This window comes from Hirundo rustica, chromosome Z, assembly GCF_015227805.2.
Source record: "Hirundo rustica isolate bHirRus1 chromosome Z, bHirRus1.pri.v3, whole genome shotgun sequence".
In the NCBI taxonomy this organism is placed as follows: domain Eukaryota; kingdom Metazoa; phylum Chordata; class Aves; order Passeriformes; family Hirundinidae; genus Hirundo; species Hirundo rustica.
In genome coordinates, this window is record NC_053488.1 from 34655662 (window position 1) to 34666301 (window position 10640).

Consider the following 10640-nt stretch of genomic DNA (forward strand, 5'->3'; position numbering starts at 1 on the left):
ACACTGATACTTTACAAAGCCCAGTCTGTTTGGAGAGCGCAGAATACACAAAATTACACAGAATATTCTGACTAGAAGGGGATTCACAAGTATTGAGTCCGGCTCTTAAGCAAATGGCCTATATGGGGGTCAAACCCTTGACCATAGTGTTATTAACACTATCCTCTAACTGAGCTAATTCTTAAAAATGGAAAAGTCCACACAGCATTGGATATGCTGACATCAGATAGGACTCACTTTCCCTGGCAAAGGAGGAGAGTTGGCTTGGCGACTATCAGGGCTCACTGGCAGAGCTTTAAACTAGCTGTGATGGGGGAGGGGGACAATATCAGGCTTGTCCTGGCAAGCTGTGGGATGAGAGGCAAATGTTAGAGGGACAGGGTGCTGGCAAGGGCCCTCAGCTGGAGCACACCTGCCATCTTACGGATACGAGCCAGAGACTCCTGAGGTAAGAGGAGCCAACAGAGAAAAAACAGGGAAATACCTCAAAAGAGTTAAGGGCTGCGCCTCTAGGAAGGTGGCACTGCTGACAGCTCAGGTGAGGTGCCTTTACACCAATCCTCACAGCATGGGCAATAAGTAGGAGTTGAAGCTACTGTACTGTAGAAAGTTAGGGCCTTGTTGCTCTTACTGAAACTCGGTGGGATGAATCCTGTGACTGGAGTGCAGCTGTGGATGCCTAGGGGCTGTTCAGAAGGTACAGGGGAGGAAGGCGTGGCAGAGGTGTTTCCCTCTGCATCAGTAGGTGGATCAGGTGTGAAGAGGTCTATCAAAAAGAGACATGGCCAGGTTCAACTTCGGATCAGTTGCAGTAATTTGCATCACATGCAGTGCTCTGGTGCAGGGTGTGGGGAATCCTTCAGGGGGGCTGTTGACGGGCCTTGACCTCCCCTCAGCTACCCCTCACATGACTTTCCTGGGATGAGGGGTCCCACAGCTGAGTTAGTCTGCACAGAGAGGTTGGGTGTTCACTACCTCTGACCAGAGGTCTTTGCATGCACCCAAACCCCTCCTTCTCCCCTCCAGGTGGGGTGTCTGTGCAAACCTGGCAACAAGTCAGCCTGGAGCTATGACCTCCACTCCGAAGCTGCTGGGCTTGGTGTTTCTGTGAATGCTTTCTCAGCCTTATCCATTACTTCCTAAGCCTGAGGTGCTTTGAACAAAAGTATCTATTTTCTTATCTTGAATAGCCTTAGGCGATTTAACTCATAGTTCAGGGTTTCAGTCAGGAGACCTGTTCAGGGTCAGCTTTGGTGGTGCAGCTTCATTATACAGTTTTGCCATAATGGGCAAAAATCTTTATAACAATGTTTGAGCCATGAATTGTAACATTTCAGTCTCCGATACTGACCTGGAGTTCTGTGTCCAGCTCTTGGGTCCCCAGCACAGGAGGGACATGAACCTGTTAGAGCATTTACAGAGAAGGGTCAACAAATTGATCAGGGGGATGGGGCACCTCTCGTATGAGGAAAGGCTGAGAGGATTTGGATTGTTCGGCCTGGAGAAGAGAAGGCTTTGGCTTTCTAATTGTGGCCTATCTGAAGGGAACTTGAAAGATGGAGAGAGACTATTTACCAGAGCATATAGTGACAGGACAAGGGGGAATGAACTGAGAAAGGATAGACTTAGCACAGATGGTAGGAAGAAATTCTTTACTGTGAGGGTAGTTAGACACTGTTTTCCCAGAGAAGCTGTGGATGCCCCATTTCTGAAAATGTTCAAGACCAGACTGGATGGGGCTCTGAGCAACCTGATCTAGTGGAAAGCATCCCTCTCGAGGGCAGGGAGGCTGGAACTAGGAGACCTCTAAGGTGCATTCCAACCCTAGCCATTCTAGGAATCTACGATTCTCTAAAGCTTCTTACAAAACATTTTGAAAAGTAGAGTGGTTCTGTCTCTATTCCCATTATCTCAAGTATCTTTATGTCAGGGTTCCTACCTCAATTCCAAAGTAAATATAGCAGTTTATTGTGTTGCAAGGGTTCTGTTAAGTCATTGTTGTGGTTTGATATTGGCCAAACACCGGGTATCCATGAAAGTCATTCATTCACCCTCTTTTGCTATAGTTGGGCAGAGGAGAGAAAAAAGATTAATGAAGGGCTCATGCATTGAGATAAGGATTAGGAGAAAAAACACTCAGGGCAAAACAGGTTCAAATTTAAAGGTATAAAGTCCATTTATCATTAACAGAGTCAGAGGATAAGAAGTAAAATAAGCCTTTAAAACATTTTTTTTTCTGTCAGCCCCTCCCTCTTTCCTACTGACAGTGCAGGGAGACAGGTTGTGGTTGGTTGGGGCAGTTCATCAGTTGAGATCTTTTTCTGTTCACTCAGGGAGACAAGTCTTTGCTACGCTGTGGAGTTCCTCCCTCTGGTGAACAGTCCTTTCAAAACTGTTGAGGACCGGGTACGGTCCTCAAAGAATAGGCTGCTCTAGTTTGAAAGCAAGGGTGCTCTCTATCTCTGGAAGCAGGAGCTCTTTCTCTCTCTCTTCAGGTCTCCCACTAGACCACAGCTTTCTCTTAACATCCACCTGCTCTGGTGGGAGCACTTTTCTCACAGGCTGCGAGTGGATCTCTGCATCCCCTGTAGACTTTGTGCATTACAAGGGAATAGTTTGTTTTATAGTTTAGTTTGATGGTCCTCATCATGGCCTGCAGAGGACTCGGCTCTGATGCTTGAAGCACCTCCTCCTCTTTCTTTTCCACTGACCTTGGTGTTGCCATGTTTTTTCCTTCGCATGTCCTCGCTTCCTCCTCTTCTCTGACTAGAGGAAAAATGGCTGCTTATAGGCACCATTGTCAACAAGTTCCACTAATTCAAGGATTCTCACAAGATCTTGCGGTGCAGAGAAGTTGATTTTGTCTAGGTTCCTTGTCAGGCAATCACTTGTTATCCTTCTGCTGCTGGCCAGGCAGCCCTGTTGCCATTGCACAGGCAGTGGTGGCTGCTGTGGTGTTGGTGCTATTTAACACCTCTCTTCAATGTGGGGCACCGGGGAGGGGAAGTGACTGCCACCACCCCTCCTCTTTCGCCCACAGCACAGTTGGCTAGGGGCAGCCAGGCAGGCAAGGAGAAGCCACAGACTGCACTGAGATGGTGGTGGCTGCAGCAGCGCATTGCCATTACTGCGCTGGGGATGCCTCCTCATGGTGGCACTTCTTGACTTCTGGAAAAAACTCTTTGTGCTCTGTTTTGATTTTCTTCTTAAATATGTCATCACAGAGGCATTACCAGCCTCTTTAACTGGGCCAGCAGCATGTCCATCTTTAGAGCTATCAGATTGGCTCTGTCAGACATGATGGAAAATTCTAGCAGTTTCTCACAGAAGGTACCCTGTGCCTCCCCCCGGCTACCATAAACCAGGCTGTGCTGAACCAACAGTCAGTTAACTCTGTAAAACTTGTTTTTCATGCATCTCATAGAGTATATGAAGCATTCTTAGAATTTCAAAGTGATCAGTTTAATAAATGCCAAAGAAGGAAAATATCAACAACAAGAACAAAATTCTAATGAAGTTGTTTTAATTCTCATATTCTTATATAACCTTGGTATCAATGGGAAACATGGGGAGTTTTGTATTTTTATACAAAAGGTCTGGAAGTTTTCTCTGGATGACTGTCATGGGAGTAAAACATATTTTGGTCAAGAAAGAGCGGTGCAATGTGGTCACTGCATGAACAACTCAAGTATTGAAAGACATCATCAGCAACCACATGGGTACAAAATGAAAGCAAAATTGCTTGGATAAAAAAAATGTACATTTAATGGAAAAAGATAAAAGTTATTTGAAAACACTGCATACACTCAATATTTAGGTAATTTGCTGTGGGATTTCACTCTGTTTGTAATGTGTCATTTGTGACCATGTTGTCAGGTACTCTTTCTCCATGAAAAAAGAAGTTATAAGCCCTTACAGATGCTAGTTTACAGTGACAAGTGAGTAACACGATCTGGAAAAAAACTGTTTTCTGATAGAAAGAAAAAATAAAGTGCATATTTGAACAATGAACCAGAGGGCAAAATCTGCACAAGGATGAATATTGTGTTTGTGTAGAAGTGATACCTGTTACTGACGTTAATGACTATTTGGAGAAATTACTTAACAGCTGGGATGCAAAACAACTGTCTTACTAGACATCTGTGGGGAAAAAAGGGCTCTGATGGAGGTGACTGTCTATTCAGAGAAGATGTTCTGCTGACAAGAGGAAACTGCTAAGTTGTCTGTAAGAGAAGTTGGAAGAAAACCGTGAATGATGGTCTTACTGGTAGGCAGGTGGGGGAAAGTCACAAGCAGACAGCTGCCTAGGGAGAGAGTATGAAGGGAAAAACCTAAAACAAAATGTGGGCATTGTCAGAGGGCTGAAGAGGAGGGAAGATGATCTAGTTTTTTGTAGAAACCCATACAGTACTGCAGTGTGATTCTCCACATGGACATATTTTGGAGTAGTGCACTCCTTATACGTCTGTCTCCAGAACTGTGGTCTGCTTCTCTGCTGGCAGTGCACCAGGCAAGGATTGCAGTGTCCTAGGCAAACAGATAATTCAGTGTTTCAATATTGTGCTGTCACAGCTGCACATAATATCACAACAGAGGAGTGATATGGTCTGTCTTAACTGATCACAGTATCTGGACCACCTTTGTAAATTGCTAAGCTGTTTTGCTAAAAGGAGAGAAGTTGATCAATATAGCAAACCCACCCCATTTATAAAGTCTGCTGTAATGAAATTATGGCAAATTAGGGCTAGAAATCTCAGGAAGTCATGTAAATCAACAACAGCTCAAAAGCAGGCTCAGCCCTTCAAAAATGCCTCAGGAAAGTTTTTGTCTAGCTTGTTGTTCAAAAATTCCAGTGCTGCAACAGCCAGATTTTCCCTTTGTTCCAGTCACACAAGCAGAAGGGACCAGTGGATGGACAGCAAGACTTACTACCAGCACATTTGTGCAGTATGAGGAACAAGGATATCATAGGGGAAGGTTTTCTGCTGGTTTGAAACTCACTTGTCTGGCTGAGTCAGGGCTTTGATGGTACAGAAGTCCCCTGGGTACCATGCTAGGTACCATGCCATCTTTGTAGTGGAACTGCAGTGAAAGGGATAAATCAGGCAAAGGGTGAGAAAATACTAACTTAGGCTTGCCTTGTGAATTTAGCTGTAAAAGAAACCCCAAAACCAACCAAGCAAAAAATGCAAACCACAAAGCAAAACAACAACAAACCCATGGCAGAAGTCACTCAATATATTAGTGATGCCTGTTATATCTTCCTGTAGAAATAGAGAGGTGTAATCACAACATGACCTTTACTACTCCACTTCTGTAGTCTGGATAATTCCTGATCCTGAAAAATGGAGTACATAATTTGGACTATCGTTGTAGTACTGTTATGGTATTTGAAATAAAGAGGTGGTGATGTGAAGAAAAGTATAATTTGAAAGTTGGACTGAAGCAGCGTGGTTTCACAGCCTTAATTAGTTTTATAAATAGGATAGTTTATATTGGTTACTGTAAACTCTTGGCAATTAGGGCTACTGGAAGAATGAAGTGTTAGACCTGTGAGCAGGATCATAACCTGTCCTGCACTGCTCTTTGCCCCTCATTATATGGATTGGATTTAGCAATTCTGACTTTTCCCAGAAATCTTTAGCTTTGTTACTTATGATGCTATTATACCATGTCTCAAATTCTCTATTTCTAGATGCCCTAACTTGCGGTTTTCCTAGTAGTCATGACACTGCAGTGTTCGGAAGACCTGCTGAACTGATTTTTGTGTCTGTGTTAAGGTGCTGTCCTACCTTTCAAAGTCAATGTAAATCCTTCCTCTGGCAGTGCATAATCAGTTTCCAATGCCTTTAAAAACAGACCACAATAGGACTGACTGCTCTGGCACATTAATGTATGTGTTTGTGTGAATCCCATTAAATGCTACTGTAATCATATCCCATACCTGCAGAGACTTATATGCTGCCATCCAGCTCTGCTTGCAGGTGGTAAGGGAAGTTCCTGTTAAAGTCAGTGACACTCTCCTGTATCTTAGGCATCTGAGGACTGGGTATGAAGTCAAGCCAGTCAGACTCTATATAGATTATTTGCGTCTTCCCCCAAGACCATGAAGTTTGTTTCAAAAAAACTATTTCAAACTTAGGCAAGCAAGACTTTTTTCTGGTATTAGCTGACATACTCAGGCACTGTTTCCATTACTTGTTTTAAATAAGAGCCTAACCGTTTTAAAAGAGCCTAACCTTTGAGCCTAAAATCAGCAGTTCACGTTGCTTCTATGGAACCAGCTGTCACAATCCATATGCAGAGCTGAAGCCTACCATCAAGAAGTCACGTCCTTCACCCATTCAGGAAAATGAATGAAGAAACCAGAGCTTCTCTTGCTTGGTCTCCTGGTCTGTGAACTGTAGCATGACATCAATTCATGGTTATTGCATGTTGCTTTTCACATGGCAGTGCTGTACCCTTGTCAAACTAAGGTGTCTTTATAAAGGGCCTTTTCTTGAAGACAAGAGTCCTTGCACTGGGTGTCTGTCACAGGAAGTTTGTTCAGTTGAGATCATGAGGAGCAAACTGGATACGTGGCTCATGTCTTCTCCACAGGCACAAGGAGGGGAAGAGGGTTAATGGCACTGCAACATCTCATCGAGCATGACATGAGGCGTCCACCAAAGGCAAGGCTACATCTGCTATCTAGCAAACACTTCTTCATGCTCTGTGTTAATTTTGTGTGACTTCCTGAACTGTGATGGACAGCACTATGTCTTACCACTGGGGGAAAGCTTGACTGCAGAAAGGGAGAAACACTGCAAGGAGTAAAATACATGGGGAGGGAAAATAACTCACAGTATCTATATATAAGTAATGTTGGTGAGTACTTTCATGGTGCTTTGCAATCTCAGACCATGTGGCACAGCAGCCTTGTCCTTTTACCTTACTGCTTGGTACTTCAAATCTTCTCTTGCTGGTTTCCTGTTTTGCTGGTTAACCTGGTGTGTACTCTCACAATTCAGTATTTTTGTAATTTTCTTCTTTTCCTTTCTCTCTTATTCACCACAGCAAATAAAACTGCTGTGTCCTGGCTTTCAAACTCATACCTCTGCCAGACTGAGTTATTAAATCTTTTATTCTCTGTCTGTGCAGCCACTGCCAGTGGTTGCAGCACTGAAAACTAGTACAGACAGCAGGGCTGTTGGATACCTTCAAGCCTGCTGATACGGGTGGCAGTTTGTGGCTGCAGTGTTCAAGCAGCATAGAAATGTCTAAATACATAATATACGCTGGACCCAAGTATACAAAATAAATTTTAATGTAAGCCATAATACAAAGACCTTCCACACGCAGTGCTCTGCCTAAAGTGAAAGGTGCTACATCACTTGCAAAGGGGGAGAACAGCTGCTCTCAAAAAGACTATCTTATCTTAATACTGCACATTGCTGTAAATTATATGAAAGGCCAGTCCTCCACTGAACTGTGATGAATGCCTGACTTCAAATACAGCTTTTAACTATGAATATCAGAATTCAATTGTAAAGTGTGAGAGTTTCTTCCTTTTTACAAGTGCTAAATATTTTTTATTCAATATTTTTATACTTTGAAAACTGAGGAATAAAGGTCTATTAGTCCCCAGACTGTAGCATGTTGTTTTATAGCTGATAATTGTCTGCAATATGAATAATAATAATGATAACTTTAAAATACATGTTTTATCCTGGTCAGCAATTGAATGCAAGCATTATTTTTGCTATTAGGCTCTATCACTCTTTCTAATAAAGCTGATAAGCAACTTTAGGTAAGCAGATAATTCTTACTATTTTAATTAACCAATCTTATTTACGTATTTACAGTACAAAAGAGTATTATCTGTTGTTATTCCTATTTCCTTTTGGGAAGGTTAAATGTGACATTAGTTATACAAGTTACTTTGTGATCTCCCTGGTATTGCAGCAATCAAAGCTATAGCACAGGCAAGGCATTGGCAAATGTAACATAGAGTGAAATATAACCAGGGAAAATCATAGAAGTCTTTTTCCCAGGTGGCATTTGTGGCAGATAAAAGTATTACATCATAAAAAAGGCCCTTTTTGTGGTATTAGTGATGTTATTTCTTGAACCTAAACAGCATTTAGGAAATAATTGCAATCCTAAGAATTTCAGACCATCTGGTATCTCAGCTGGAATCAGAAATGGAAAGGTCAGAACTGCAGTATGAGCTGACATTTTTTAATATCATTTAACTGGAGTATATGGGTGATAGCATCTTGATAGTGTGGAGAAAATGCATGGGAAAAAAATACCTTGACTGTGGTAACAGCTTTGAAATCACTGACAGGTTTGCAGGTGAATGACAGCTTAGGTGCTCCAGGAGACCTCATGTCAGGTTCTCTCTGTGAGAAACCAGCTCTTTTCTCCTCCATTCATAATGAAATGTATGATTGATCCTTAAACTGCTCCTAGCAATAATAGTCATGAAAAAGTGGACATTCTAACAGAAAAAAAAAAAAACAACTTTTAAATACTTGTCAGTAATCTCAATTTTTTTCTCTGTTCCCATTGTCCCCTCCTTCTCTGACCCCAAATTTTCATTTTAGGAAAATGATGACTTAATACAAAGAAAACCATAAATATAAAGCATACATTATACATGTAAACCATAGGTAAATGTAAGCATATATAGCATTACTTGTGTCTATAAATGTGCAGCTGAAAAATTGTACAGTCATGAACCTTGCTTTTATAAGATCAAAGCTTTAAGAAAAATGTGTGAGGCAGTCTGTACACACCATAGAACCTGCGTACCAAATTCATGCTAGCTGATAGAGAAGTCTTCTTGATAGCATGCAGGATAGGTTCTCCGTGATGCAGATTATTCCTTGTGTGCTGCCTTTTAGTGGGGATGGAGGACACCACAGAAGCAGATTCTGAGAGAGAAAGCTGCTCAAAGCTTCTACTCTGTCCAGCAGAGCCAGTCTTTGAAGGCTCTGACAATGGATATGTTGCTGGCCAATTAGAGAAGCTAGTAATGTCTCTGTGATGACATATTTAAGAAGGAAAAAACTTGCACAGTCCTTTTTTGGAGGGGTGGGGAGGTGCCATGGCCATGGCCATCCTGGCATCCGCGAGTGGCTGCGCAGCCGCTCGACTCACACGGCCAGGGCCATGCAACCAGGGTGTCATGAACGGGATCACTCAGCCAGGGCCATGTGGCCACTGCCATGGCTCTTGATGTACTTTGCCTGCTTAGCTGCTTTTACCCAGCCATGCTGCGAGCAGAAGGACAGAAGCAGTGGCAGCAGCTTCTCCTTTCAGGTGCCCCGTATGAAGAGAGGCACTGAATGGTGCCAGCGCTGTGGCATCCAGCGCTGCCCATGTGGTGCTGGCAAGGACTTCATGGCCAACAGTGAGGGGCATGGAGAGCAATTTCCTCATACAGAGTCCAGATGAGACCAGCCTTTCAACACTGGAAAATCCTATAAGAACTTCTCAATTGATAGGACTTGGGAACAAATGAACCTGCAGACAACAGTTTTCCCCTGAGTCAGAGAAAAAGTGGAAACATGTGAGAACAACATGGTGACACTAAGGTCAATGAGGGGAAGGAGGTGAGACACTGGAACACTGGAAGTGAGAGTCTTCTGCAAATTGTGGTGAGGACTATCATACAACAAACTGTAATCATGAAGTCTGTGGGGGGATGCAGAAATCCACTCGCAGCCCTTGAGAAAGGGTGCTCATGTTGGGGCAATAGATGCTGAAAAGCTGTAATTTAGTGGGAAACTCGAACAGAGAGAGATGATAAGGAGGACCCTTACTTCCAAGTGAGAACAGCTCATCCTTGAACGACTACACCCCATGAGCTAATGAGCCACACAAAACAGCTGTGCGAAGACTGTTTGCCCATGGTGGGGACTCAACAGGTCAGGTGGAACTGCTACTCAAAATTAAAACCAAGCTGGAGAAGCTCACAGAGAACTGTCTCCTGTGGGACCCCACAGCACAGTAGAAAAAAACCTCCTTCTTTCCTTAAGTGAACTGAAGAAAGATTTGTAGAAATAACAATCTGACTAAAAATGCCATGCTTTTTCTTTCTGTTGGTGAAAAAGAGGGAGAGACTGAGGGGGGGAAAAAAAAAAGAAAAAAAAAACAAAAAAAAAAAAAAAAAGAGGTCTTTTAAAGGTTTATTTCAGTTTTTCTACATTGTCCTCTTTTAATTCTATTGATAAAATTTCTCTGTACCATTTAAATTTGAGCCTGTTTTGCCCTTAGAGTGTTTCTTCTCAATTCATAAGCCCCTCACGAGTCCCTTCATTTTTCTTTTCCCCCTTCTCTGCTCAAATACAGCAGAAGAGAATGAGTGAATAATTTTTCATAGGTGCCTGGCTTTTGGCCAGTTTCAAACCACGACACCTTGCTTCAAGAAGGAGGGCTTTAAAAGCAAATAAAACCTCAGTGGGTGAGGGTTATGATGCAAATTCATCAGGCCACTGCTAATTGGATACTAGGAGGAAGACAGGTTGCAAGGATTCTCCTTTCAGTCAGTGCTGAGAAAGGCTTCTAGAAATGTCTTAGTGTAATTCTCTTGCCACCAGAGATGACAAAACCAGGAGAAGTAGGAGATTACCTCACTGTTGAAGTTTATCACT